This window comes from Suricata suricatta, chromosome 5 (assembly GCF_006229205.1).
Source record: "Suricata suricatta isolate VVHF042 chromosome 5, meerkat_22Aug2017_6uvM2_HiC, whole genome shotgun sequence".
NCBI classification, from domain to species: Eukaryota; Metazoa; Chordata; class Mammalia; order Carnivora; family Herpestidae; genus Suricata; species Suricata suricatta.
This window is the reverse complement of record NC_043704.1, coordinates 39090465-39104082: the sequence shown is the minus strand read 5'-3', so window position 1 is coordinate 39104082 and position 13618 is coordinate 39090465.

The following is a 13618-nucleotide window of genomic DNA, read 5'->3' as shown; positions in this document are numbered from 1 at the left end:
ACTGTATGTTTCAAAAGTTCTTGGATTTCCCACTGTGGTCAGCTGTTAGATCCCAGAGAAGTAAACATAATCAAGTTACTCTGAACAAGTAGGGGGCAGATACTATAAACTCCCTGGGTTCCCCAGACCCAAAAGTATTCTAGAATACTAAAATAAAAAATAAAACCATAGAACTGTTTGTACAGATCTATCCCTCTGAAAAATGACACCACCATATATGATATCACTACTGCTATCTCTAATTAAAAAAATATATAGATCAGGGTGCCTAGGTGGCTCAGTGGGTTAAGTAAGCATCTGATTCTTTTACATTTTTTAAATGTTTTATTTATTTTTGATACAGAGACAGAGCATGAGAGGGGGAGGGGCAGAGAGAGAGAAGGAGACACAGAATGAAAGCAGGCTCCAAGCTCTGAGCTAGCTATCAGCACAAAGCCTGATGCGGGACTCGAACCCACGAACGTGAGATCTGACCTGAGCTGAAGTCGGAGGCTTACCCGACTGAGCCACCCAGGTGCCTCTAGCATCTGACTCTTGATCTTGGCTCAGGTCACGCATTTCATAGTTCAAGAGTTCAAGCCCCTTGTTTAGCTCAGTGCTGACAGTGGAGAGCCTGCTTGGAATTCTCTTTCTCTCTCTCCCTCCCTTTCTATGCCTACCCTACTCACATTCATTCATTCATTCATCCTCTCTCTCTCTCTCTCTTCCTCTCCCCCCTCAAAATAAATAAACCTAAAAAAATCATAAAAACTGAACTCTGGCAACCATTGAGTTATATTTCTTCCAAAACTCACTTTATCTTCAAACTTTTGTAATTATTGGTACCTTTTCCCACTGAAGCTGCTCTTGCATACTCTCTCTCTTTAACTTTTCTGCTCTAGAGGGAGGTTTAGACATAGAGGGGGTTTGAATCTGCTAAGGATGATATTAGTTTTCTTAATTAGTCTGTTTCAATCTGGGCTCCTGGGCTTGCAAATTCTAAACCCCTTCCATAAATATTCGCTGAAAAAGGATACTGAAGTCATGTGCTTTTTTTTTTCTTAAAGAAAAAAAAATCTTACTTTCAGCCCTCCTTGTGGTTACATAACCCAGTAGGTAGCAATTCGATTATGTTAGCTCTGGATGCTTAGCATGCTTTGTAGCAGAAGGGTATCCATTTATATCAATAATGACGTCTCTGATTCTGAAGACTTTCTCAAGCAACTTATGCTTACTCTCCCAGCCACTGATGGGTTATTTAAGGCAAAGAGTTATGCTTTCTCCATCCTTAATCTTCTGTTTTAAGAGGTAAGAGTATACAATATTCTTCACAGTGCTCCATAATTACTTAATTTACGTTGATTGGCTACAAATTACTGTGTATCATAAGAGAAAAAGAATTAATGGATATATTTTACTCATAAGAAATACAAAAAAAACAGGGGGAGGCTGGGTGGCTCAGTCAGTTGGGCATCCGACTTTGGCTCAGATTATGATCTCACAGTTTGTGGGTTCAAGCCCCACCTTGGGCTCTGTACTAGTAGCTCGGAGCCTGAAGCCTGCTTCAGATTCTGTGTCTCCCTCTCTCTCTCTCTGCACCCCTCCCCCAGTCACTTTCTGTCTCTCAAAATAAAATAAAGACGTAAAATAAAAGAGATACAAAAAAGATACCAATATAAATTAAACTTAGTTTTGAATATGGGCACCAAAAAGTAAGAGAATTACAAAATATATCCCTCAGATATCTTGAACTTATTCCCATATCTTACAGTCTAGCACATGCTGTTTTCAGTGAATGATGAATAAACATTGAATAAAATCTTGGCATGCTCACAAAGCTAACTTAAGCAATAGTTGGACTGATAAAAAGATAATGTTGAACAGAAGATAACCAAGTTTGGTTTTATCACAATCACATTCTGAGACTCCAGTTTGGGTACCAGTAGTTTATGAGGGAGATGATCCTAGAAAGCTTAATAAGCATGAAACAGGAGAAGGGGAAGCCAATAAAGGTATGTTATTAAAAGTAAGTCCCATAGACAATAGAGACTAAATCTTACTGTGTGTGTGTGTGGAACACATATTAAAATCTACCCTATGTGGTGAGGAAATTAGTATTTATTTACCATGTCCATTTGGTTGAGTTTAGCTTCCAAATCAGTGATCAATAAACTTTTTCAGTAAATGACCAGATAGTAAATATCTTACGCTTTGCAGGCCATATATTTTTAAAAAATTATTTATGAGAGAGAGAGTGCAAACATGAACAGGGGTAGGGGCAGAGAGAGAGAGCGCAGAAGAGAGAATCCCAAGCAGGCTCCACTGTCAATGCAGAGCCCAACATGGGGCTCTGTCCCATGAAATGTGAAGTCCTGACATGAGCTGAAATCAAGAGTTGGACTTAACTGACTCAGCCACCCAGGTGCCCCTGCAGCTATATGATCTTTGACACACTGTGCAACTCTCACTGTAACATGAGGGCAGCTATAGAAAACCTGTTACATATGACGGGGGCTCTTTCCCTTTTACTTAAAACAAAAAACAAAACAAAAAAGAAACCAGTGGTAGTAAGCTGAGTATGGCCTGAGAGCCACAGTTTGCCAACTTCTGTTCTAGACCATCAGTTTTCTTGTCCAGCACAGCTGAAGATGATCCTGGAGCTAGAGAATGCCCCTAAGTAGAAAGATACAAGGAGACATGGGCTTCTATGGAAAGGTCTGTAAAGGACTATGGGAAGGTCTGGAGGTATAAGTGGTAAACAGATTAAACAATACAATTCAAAATCAATAAAAGTCATGTAAAAGGCAAGTAGCTATAAAACGATGTGTACTTTTAAAATTCAGAAGAGGGCCACCTGCATGGCTCTGTTTGGTTGAGTCTGACTTCGGCTCAGGTCATGATCTTGTAGTTCATGGGTTTGAGCCCCTGTCTGTGCTGATAGCTCAGAGCCTGGAACCTGCTTCAGATTTTGTGTCTCCCTCTCTCTCAAAAATAAACATTTAAAAAAATAAAGGAAAATAAAAATCAGGGGCGCCTGGGTGGCTCAGTGGTTAAGCCGCCAACTTCGGCCCAGGTCAGATCTCACGTTCGTGGGTTCCAGCCCCGCATCAGGCTCTGTGCTGACAGCTAGCTCAGAGCCTGGAGCCTGCTTCTGGTTCTGTGTCTCCTTCTCTTTCTGCCCCTCCCCCTCTCATGCTCTGTCTCTCTCTGTATCAAAAATAAATAAAACATTAAAAAAAATAAAAATCAGATGAAAGATGGCACCTAAAATATTATGTCAGAATTATCTCAAATTATTATATATTTTGTTTGTGATCTTTTTCTTTTTTTCTTACATCCATGTTAATCTATAATCTTGGCTTCAGGAGTAGAACCTAGTGATTCATCTTTTACATATGACACCAGTTCTCATCCCCAAAAGTGCCTTCCTTAATGCCCATCATCCACTTAACCCATCCCTGCATCCCCCACTTTCGGGAACCCTCAGTTTGTTCTCTGCACTTAAGAGTTTCTTATGGCTTGCCTCCTTCTCTTTTTATTTTTTCCCCTTTCCTTATGTTCATCTGTTGGTTTTTTTTAATTCCATATATGAGTGAAGTCATATGGTGTCTGTCTTTCTCTGACTGGTGTATTTCACTTAGCACAGTCCAGTCCAGTTCCATTCACATTGTAACAAATGGCCAGATTTCAGTGGACTCATAAATACATGGCCAACTAATCTCTAACAAAGCAGGAAAAAAATTCCAATGCAAAAAGAATGTCTCCCTAGCAAATGGTGCAGGGAGAACCAAATAGCAATATACAGAAGAATGAATCTGAACCGCTTTCCTACACCATACACAAAAATTCAAAATGGGAAACCTAAATATGAGACAGGAAACCATCAAAATCCTGCAGAAGAAAACAAAGAATAACCTCTCTGACCGAGGCCACAGCAACTTCTTACTTGACATGTCTCTGGAAGCAAGGGAAATAAAAGCAAAAATGAACTATTGGGACCTGATTAAGATAAAAATCTTCTGCACAGCAAAGGAAACAATCAGCAAAACTAAATGGCAACTAGTGGAATAGGAGAAGATATTTGCAAATGACATATGGAATAAAGAGTTAGCATCCAAAATCTATAAAGAATTTACCAAACTCAACAGCCAAAGAACAAATAATCCAGTGAAGAAATGGGCAGAAGACATGACTAGACACTTTTCCAAATAAGACATTCAGATGGCCAATGGAAACATGAAAAAATGCTCAACATTACTCTTCATCAGGGAAATACAAATCAAAACCACAATGAGATACCACCTCAAATTATCTTATTAAACTATAAACCTCCTGAATAATAAGATAAGGAGGACAGATTTTACATCTTTTTTTTTTTTTTTATCCCTAGTGAGTTATTTGAATCCCAAATTGAATCGGCTATGGTGGATGTGTATAATTACATAAATACTATGTAGGAAAAGGATGTTTCCTAAAACTAAACAAGGCAAAACAGCCATTGGCTGCTTATCTACTCCATAGCTATAGCACATGTATTTGGAAAGACTACATGCATCCTAATGACTGCAATGTCCAAGTGTTCTTCCTTGCAAGTAATACCTCTCTAATAAATATATTGGATTTTTAAAAATTTGAGATAAATTGAAATTAAAGGTAAATGCTTGATATCCAATTACATTGACTTCTCTACCTTTGACTTTAAACACCTGTGACCATAAAAAATGTGAAGGTGCAAAATTATTCAAGAAACAAAAGTATGGCTTAAAAAATCAGCTACCTATGAATGATTTATTGTTTCAAACTTAGTATTATCTATTAAGTATCTATTAGTATCATAGATATTTCATAAATGTATCACTTGAAAACTGAAAGGCACTCCTATACTCCAAGTCAACCAAATAAAGAAAAGCTCATGGGATATCATTTATGAAAGTTTCGAGATACAGCATGTATTTTGATTTTGTCCCTTTTCCAATCTGATTTTCAGGTAGACTGTACTTTAAAGAACTTTGGCTTCTAACTATATCTTTATTAGAGATAATTTAAAAATAAGTGAAAGTTCAACCAAAAATGTTTGTCAGATAACAGCATCTCTCCTGTAGGTTTATAAGACTATAATCGAGTTCACTCATAAGCAACAAGATTATTGCCTCATAAAATAGCCCCATGACACTACAGAACCCAATGGTGCTGCTACAATAAGACTTGCTAAAAAATGTGTGCAATAACTATGAACATAAACATAAAAATGTATTGGATTTTACTTTTTTGCCACATCAAGGGAAAAGAGGAATAACACAAGAAAAAGGTTTAAAACTGCAGAGAGAGGAGAGAGATAGAGAGAGAGAGAGAGGGAGGGAGGAATCAGACCAACCATAAAAAATACAGCCTAATTTCATAAATCACAATGTTGAAAAGTAAATATCTTAATAGAGAAAAATATCTGAGCTCATAATATATTTACAAAAAAAAAATGGTTCACAAGCTCAGCTGTGTGGAGGACAGCTGTTAGCAAAACCTGTATGTTACACAGTCTGGTATAAAAGTTAAAGAATGACCTCAGGTTTTGAAGTCCTGGTCTCTGTATGTATCTGTCTGTAACTTTCATTTGCTAGTAGATGAAGAAGTCAGGGGAGATACTGTAAAGATGGTGTGTGTATAATAGGTCTTCTGACAGGTATCTATTTAGAATGTATATCGTACATTCTGGGACTGGAAACATCAAAATAACTAATTTGTTTTTTTTGTTTTGTTTTGTTTTTTTGATTATTGACTATAGAGTCTATGATTTTTGTTTTCCCAGGGGGAAAAAATGATGCCATGTCAGACAAAAATAGGTTTTTGCCTCTGTAATTTGCCATTTTATTAGATGTAAAATGCAGTGGTAAATGTGAAAGTCCAGAAAGATTGATCAACTTTGCAGTCTATTATTTCTTCCTACTATAGGCACAATTCAAACGTGACTACAATAAACCGTCCCCTTGAGTGTGAATGCAACCATTAAATAAGATGGGATACCACTATCACGATTAAAATACCTATCAGCTGACTTTGAGTTAAAAGAAAGGTTATCCTGGGTGGGCCTGGCATAACCAGGTGAGTCTGTGAAGGTGAAGCATCAGACTTACTATCCTTCTGGCCTACAAGGAGAGGTAAACTACTATATTTTGAGTGCAACTACGAGCCAAAGGCCTTTAGCAGACAACCAGGAAAGAAGAGAACTCAGTAACTATAATCTCAAAGAACTGATATCTGCCAGCTATCTAAAAGCTTTTGAGAGAACCCCAAAATTCTAGAGGACTATGCCACATGGCCAACTTGGGAGACCCTGAGCACAGAACCCATTTATTTCCAGACTTCTGACTCAAGAGATTTTGAAGATAGTAGGTCTGTGTTGTTTCAAGCCAATGATTTGTAGTAATTTGCTCTACAGAGATAAGAAGAAATACATTAAGAGCAGAACAATTATTTTTCAATATGTCAAGTTTTTATTGATAATAACTAACATAGTGTAATATTAGTTTCAGGAATAGAATTTAGTGATTCATCCAGTGCTCATCACAGGTACCCTTCTTACACCCCTCCACCATTTAGCACATGACCTTGCCCATCTCACGTCCAACTGCCCTCAGTTTGTTCTCTATAGTTCAGACTCTCCTTTTTTTTCCTTCCCTATGCTTATCTCTTATGCTTCTTAAATTCCACATATGAGTGAAATCATATGGTATTTGTCTGTCTTTGACTGATTCATTTTGCTTAGCATAATATACCCTAGCTCCATCCATGTTGTTGCAAATGGAAAGATTTCATTTTTTTTTGATGGCTAATATTCCATTGTATATAACACCACTTCTTTTTCAATTCTTCATTTGCTGGACATCTGGACTCTTTCTGTAATTTTACAGTTGTTGATAATGCTGCCTGAAACAGCAAGATGCATCTATCTTTGAATCAGTATTTTTGTTCCCCTTGGGTAAATATGTAGTAGTGCAATTGTTGGATTGTAGGGTGGGTCTATTTTTAACTTTTTGAGGAAACTCCATACTATTTTCCAGAGTGGCTGCACCAGTCTGCATTCCCACCAGCAGTGTAAAGTTTGTCATTCTCCTTGTCTTTGCCAACATCTGTTGTTTCCTGTGTTGTTGATTTTTTAGCCATTCTGACAGATGTGAAGTTATAGATCCTTGTTGTTTATATTTGCCTTTCCCTGATGATGAGTGATGTTGAGCATCTTTTCATATGTCTCTTGACCTTCTCTGTATGTCTTCTTTGGAAAAATGTTTATTAATATGTTTCTGTCTCTTCACTGGGTTATTTAGTTTTAGTGATTAAGTTTGATAATCAGTTGAAATTGCATATAGATTTTGGATACTAAATCCAAATGTCATATGCAAATATCTTCTCCCATTCCATAGGTTGCCTTTTTAGTTTATTTCATTGTTTCCTTCACTGTTGAGAAGCTTTTTATCACGATGACACCCCAATAGCTCATTTTTGCTTTTGTTTCCCTTGTCTCCAGAGACGTATCTAGTAAGTTGTTATGGCTGAGGTCAAAGAGGTTGCTGCCTGTGTTCTCCACTAGGATTTTGATAGTGTCCGATCTTATTTAGGTCTTTCATCCACTTTGAATTACTTCTTTGTATGGTGCAGGAAAGTGGTCTGGTTTCATTCTTTTGCGTGTTGTTGTCTAGTTTTCCCAACACTATTTGTTGAAGAGACAGTCTTTTTCCATTGGATATTCTTTTCTGCTTTGTCAAAGATAAGTTCGCCAAAGAGTTATGGGTTCATTTCTGGATATTCTATTGTGTTCCATCTGTCCATTTGTCTGATTTTTGTGCCAGTCATACTGTCTTGATTATAACAGCTTTGTAATACAGCTTGATCTCTGGAATGGCGATGCCTCCAGATTCTTTTTTTTTTTCAAGACTATTTTGGCATTTTTTTTTGGTTCCACACAAATTTTAGGATTGTTGCTCTATCTAGCTCTGTGAAAAATGCTTGTGGTATTTTCATAGAAATTGCATTGAACATGTAGATTGCTTTGTGTACTATAAACATCTTAACAATATTTGTTGCTCCAATCCATAAGAACAGGATGTTTTTTAATTACTTTCTGTCACCTTCAATTTCTTTCATAAGTGTTCCACAGCTGTCAGAGTACAGATATTCTATCTCTTTGGTCAGGTTTATTCCTAGGTATCTTACAGTTTTTTTTTTTTTATGTAATTGTAAGTGGGATGGATTGGTTTATTTCTCTTTCTGCTACTTCTCTATTGGTGTATAGAAATGCAACAGATTTCTGTACATTGATTTTGTATCCTGAAACTTTACTGAATTTGTGGACCAGTTCTAGCAATTTTTTGGCAGAGTCTTTTGGGAATATTGGAATATTATGTCATCTGCAAATAGTAAAAGTTTAATTTCTTCCTTGCTGATTTAGATGCCTTTTATATCTTTGTTTTCTGACTGTTGTGGCTAAGATTTCGAGTACTATGTTAGATAACAATGGTGAGAGTGGACATCCTTTCTTATTCCAGATCATAAAGGAAGAGTTCTTTGTTTTCCCCCATTAAAGATGATATTAACTATGGGTCTTTTGTATATGTCCTTTATGATGCTGAGATATGTTCCCTCTATCCCTACTTTTTTCAGGGTTTTTAATCAAGAATGAATGCTGTACTTTGTCAAATACTTATTCTGCAGCTATTGAGATGACCACACAGCTCTTATCCTTTCTTCTATTAATGTGGTTTTTCATGACTGATTTGTGAATACTGAGCCACCCTTGCAGCCCAGGAATAAATCCTACTTGATCCTGGCAAATGACTCTTTTAATGTACTTTTGATTTTCCTATATCTTGTTGAAAATTTTTGCATCATTGTTCATCAGGGATATTGACCTGGAATTCTTCTCTTTAGTGGGGTCTTTGTCTGGTTTTGGAATCAAGTAACGCTGGCCTTGTGAATGATTTTTGAAGTTTTCCTTCAATTACTATTTCTTGAAACAGTTTGAGAATAACAGGTATGAATTCATCTTTAAATTTTTGGCAGAAATCTCATGGGAAGCCATTGGGCCCTGGACTTTGGTTTGTTGAGAAATTTTTGATTCCTGACTCAATATTTTCATGGTTATCAGTAAGAGCAAAACAATTAGACACCAATTCTCTTGAACACCTAGTTAGGAGTAATTTTTAGCTTTAATTATACTAAGACATTATTATTCACATATATTTAAAAGCAACATATTTTTTAATTTTTTAAATTTTATTTTAGAGAGAGACTGAAAGGGGAAAGAGTCAGAAGGAGGAAGAGAGAAAATCTTAAGTGGGTTCTACACTTAGCATGGGCTTGATCCCACAATCCTGGGATCATGACCTGAGCTGAAATTAAGAGTTGGACACTCAACTGACTCGAGCCACCCAGATGTCCTGCAACATATTATTAATATATGTTTCTAAATACACTGTGACACATTCACTAAAATTCAAATGATACTACAAATGCATATAAGAAACAAATGTACTTTCAAATAGACTCATTCCATCTCCTCTTCTCTCCCTTCCTGTGGTATTTCCCAGAAAATGGTTGTTAGTCCCTGCTTACTGTTTTGTTAAGCTAACATTCTTTTTAAGAAGTTTAATTGGCACAATGGCATATACCCTCTTTTTTAAATCATTTTTTTTTCTCTAAACAATTATATGTAATTATAATGAATTACACCATGTCTTTTCTAGTGTACTTTGTCATTCTCTTTAACAGCTTATTAAATGAATGCTGTTTCTCTCACTATTTGTACAATATACATGAGGTCCTAAGTAAGGCACACTCAAAAAATAGGACTTGGATAATTTTAAAGATGTAGCTTTCAGAAAAATAAAAAATTCCACCAATTGTTCCACAAATCATTACATTCAATAGTTAATACTGATGGCCATTTCTTTAATCCACATTTATGGCTTTATAAAGACACAATTATTTTCTATTAAACCTCAGATAATGCAATAACCACTGACCATAGGTGAAAACATGATTTTCTAAACTTGGTTCCAAAGATTCTCATTTGTCTGTTAAATTGTCAAAAGGTACAGAGGAAAGCATCCTGTACAGCAAACTAGCTTGTAGGCTGCTATAGAGTCATTTATTTAGGAGAGTTCAATGAGACAACTGTATGCATAGATTGGATTATGAAGCACTCAAAAAGGTAAGAAGGAGGAACAGATCTCAGGGCACCTCATGGCTGTTGGTTGAGAGTCTGACTCTTGATTTCGGCTCAGGCCATGATCTCACAGTTCATGAGTTCAGGCCCTCCACTGGGCTCTGTGTTGACAGTGAGGAGCCTGCTTGGGATTCTCTCTCTGCTCCTACCCCACTTGTTCTCTCTCTCAAAATAAGTAAATAAACTTAAAAAAATGAAAAAAAAAAAAAAAAGAAGAAGCAGGCATAGTCCTGCTTTATCCAGAGAAGAGACTTAATATATTAAAGGAGGTTGACATAAGCCCTGCTCTTCCTTCTCATTCTTTTGATTTGCCCAAAAATGAGTGACAGTGCAGGAATGGCAACTTTGAACTGAATATTATGGGGCACCTGGGGGGTTCAGTTGGTTAAGTGTCCAACTTTGGCTGAGGTCATGATCTCGTAGTTCCTGAGTTCGAGCCCTGCATTGGGTTCTCTGCTGACAGCTCAGAGCCTGCAGCCTGCTTCAGATTCTGTGTCTCCCTCTCTCTGCCCCTTGCCTGCTTGCACTCTGTCTCTTTCTCACACAAGTAAATATTAAGAAAAGAAAAAAACTATGAAATGAATACTATGATAAACATAACATGCCATGTACAAAGGTGATTCATAACTATAAATTAAATTAAAAAATGTTAAATACCCACCTAGATATTAAGATCAGTTTAGGTAGGTTATAACTACTCTGTTCTAAAACATACAAAGATGCAAATCATACTCTTCCCAACCAATGAACAAATGGTAGACTATAGAATTTAACTGTTAGAGCCTACATTAGGAGATCTTCTCAGGAGATCTTTTATGTAAAGCAAAACGAGTTCCCACTGAATATAGCACTGAACACGAGAAGGCAGATTAGAGTCTGGGTCATTTGTTCAAATCCCAGCATGGACTATCAGCAATGATGTAATGTAATCTTAGGCACGTTACTTATACATTCTATCAGCCTCAATTTATCATCTATAAATTGGGAATAATAATAGTGCCTAATATGCTGCGATTTTTGAGAATGAAAGGAGATGGTATAGGTCAAGCACTTAGTAAAAGGTGTTATTATTTTTCTAGTTTTAGTGTGGGTTTAAGTGTAAAGCAGAAACTGTCTTCCAAAATACACTTAAATATATGCCCTCTATGTGGAAAGGCTTTCCTAAACAATAGTATCTCTTTCTTAATCATTTAAATCATTTTTCTCCTTTTTGCCACCATATTTATAAATGCTTTCCAGATATGAAAAGGTGAAGAGAAATTTCACTACACTGATTCCCTTCAAATTAATTTCCCAGGTATTTTTGCTTTCATAAATAGTTCTATTTACTTTTTTTGGCTTAAGATTTGAAACCAACTTAATTGTTACTTTAGGGTCACTTCATATAGTCAGTGTTGGACCTGCAGATGAAAGCCCAATAGGATTTTAATAAATGGCATTAAAATATTTTCACAACTATATAGTGTACTATTATTTTCTATGAGTGTTATAACAAAATTGGGGTGGACAATTGGGTTAAGAGTAGTATGACACAGAGTTAAAAGATAAAAATTCTATATTCTAAGTCTTTAACCCAAGTAGTCAACCTGATAATTACCTTCAGAGTCATTTTCATTTCTGAAAGATCTGGATCTAGCTACTACATCCTATTTTCTAAAACAAAACTAATAATTTTTATGATATAATTAGCTTACTTCAAAGATTACGTAAATAGGCTCCATCAGTAGTTGCAGGTAGAAATCATAATGTTTACTTTTGCTGAAATAGAAGAGACTCCTAATAATCATATGGCACTGTAAAGTTGCTGTTCACACAGGTGATGCATCACAGAAAAGTGTCCTATCCTAGAAATATATTTTATAAAGTGACAAATGCCTAAATATGTAATAATTTACATCCAACACTGTAACAGCTTAAAATTAAAATAGATTAACTATTAATATTAATAAAATTTAGTATTAAACACTGAGAAGAAGGATGTAGATTTCTGAGAAAAACCTGTTTAACAAGAAGGAAATAAGATGAAGACGATGGGGCACCAGGTGGGCCAGTTAGTTAAGCTTCTGACTCTAGATTTTTGGCTCATGGTTCTGAGGATCAAGCCCTGCAAGGGCTGATCAGTGCAAAACCTGCTTGGGATTCTCTCCCTGTCTCCCTTTCCCTCTCTCTCTCCCTCTCAAAATAAACTTTAAAACAAAAGAGCAAATAAGATGAGTTGGTTATTTAGAACCTCAAATAGCTGTTTTTTTTTTTTAAACTCATCACCTGAAATGTGTTTTTTTTTTTTAAATTTTTTAAAAGTTTATTGTCGGGGCGCCTGGGTGACTCAGTCGGGTAAGCCTCCGACTTCGGCTCAGGTCAGATCTCACACTCGTGGGTTCGAGCCCCGCATCAGGCTCTGTGCTGACAGCCAGCTCAGAGCCTGGAGCCTGCTTCCAGTTCTGTGTCTCCTTCTCTCTCTCTGCCCCTCCCCCTCTCATGCTCTGTCTCTCTCTGTATCAGAAATAAATAAAACATTAAAAAAATAAAAAAAAAGTTTATTGTCAAATTGGTTTCCTTACACCCAGTGCCCTCCTCCATCACCACCACGTCTTTTCCCCCCTCCCCCTTCCCCTCAAGTTTTGCATCCCTCTCTCTCCCCAACTCTCTTTCCCTCTTCCCCTCCCCCTGGTCCTCCATTAGGTTTCTCTTGTTCTCCTGTTAGACCTATGAGTGCAAGCATATGGTTTCTGTCCTTCTCTGCCTGACATATAAATTAGCTCTTCTTTACCAGGCCCTGTGGAGTCTCAACCTTTGGATGTACTGCATAGTTTTACACACACACACACACACACACACACACACAGGAAAGAAACCCTCAAGAGTACCACCACGAAGATTCTGCAGTTCCTTCTCTACTTGGCTTTCATCACTGAGGCTTCGGCCCTTCTCCCATCACCTCAATGACCCTGAACTCCAGTTTCTAACCCCTCAGCTCCTTGAGACACCTGTGCACTGTTTGGCCTCCACGGCTTAACTGCAACCAAAAAGTGCATCCACATCTTCTTGATCCATTCATCAGGTGATGGACATTTAGGTTCTTTCCATGATTTGGCTATTGTAGAAAGTGCCGCTATGAATATTGGGGTACATGTACCCCTATGCATCAGCACTTCAGTATCCCTTGGGTAAATTCCTAGCAGTGCTATTGCTGGGTCATAGGGGAGTTCTACTGATAGGTTTTTGAGGAACCTCCACTCTGTTTTCCAGAGTGGCTGCACCAGTTTACATTGCCACCAACAGTGTAGGAGGGTGCCCGTCTCTCCACACCCTCACCAGCATCTATAGTCTCTTGATTTGTTCATTTTAGCCACTCTGACTGGCGTGAGGTGGTATCTCAGTGTGGTTTTGATGAGTGATGTTGAGCATCGTTTCATGTGCCTG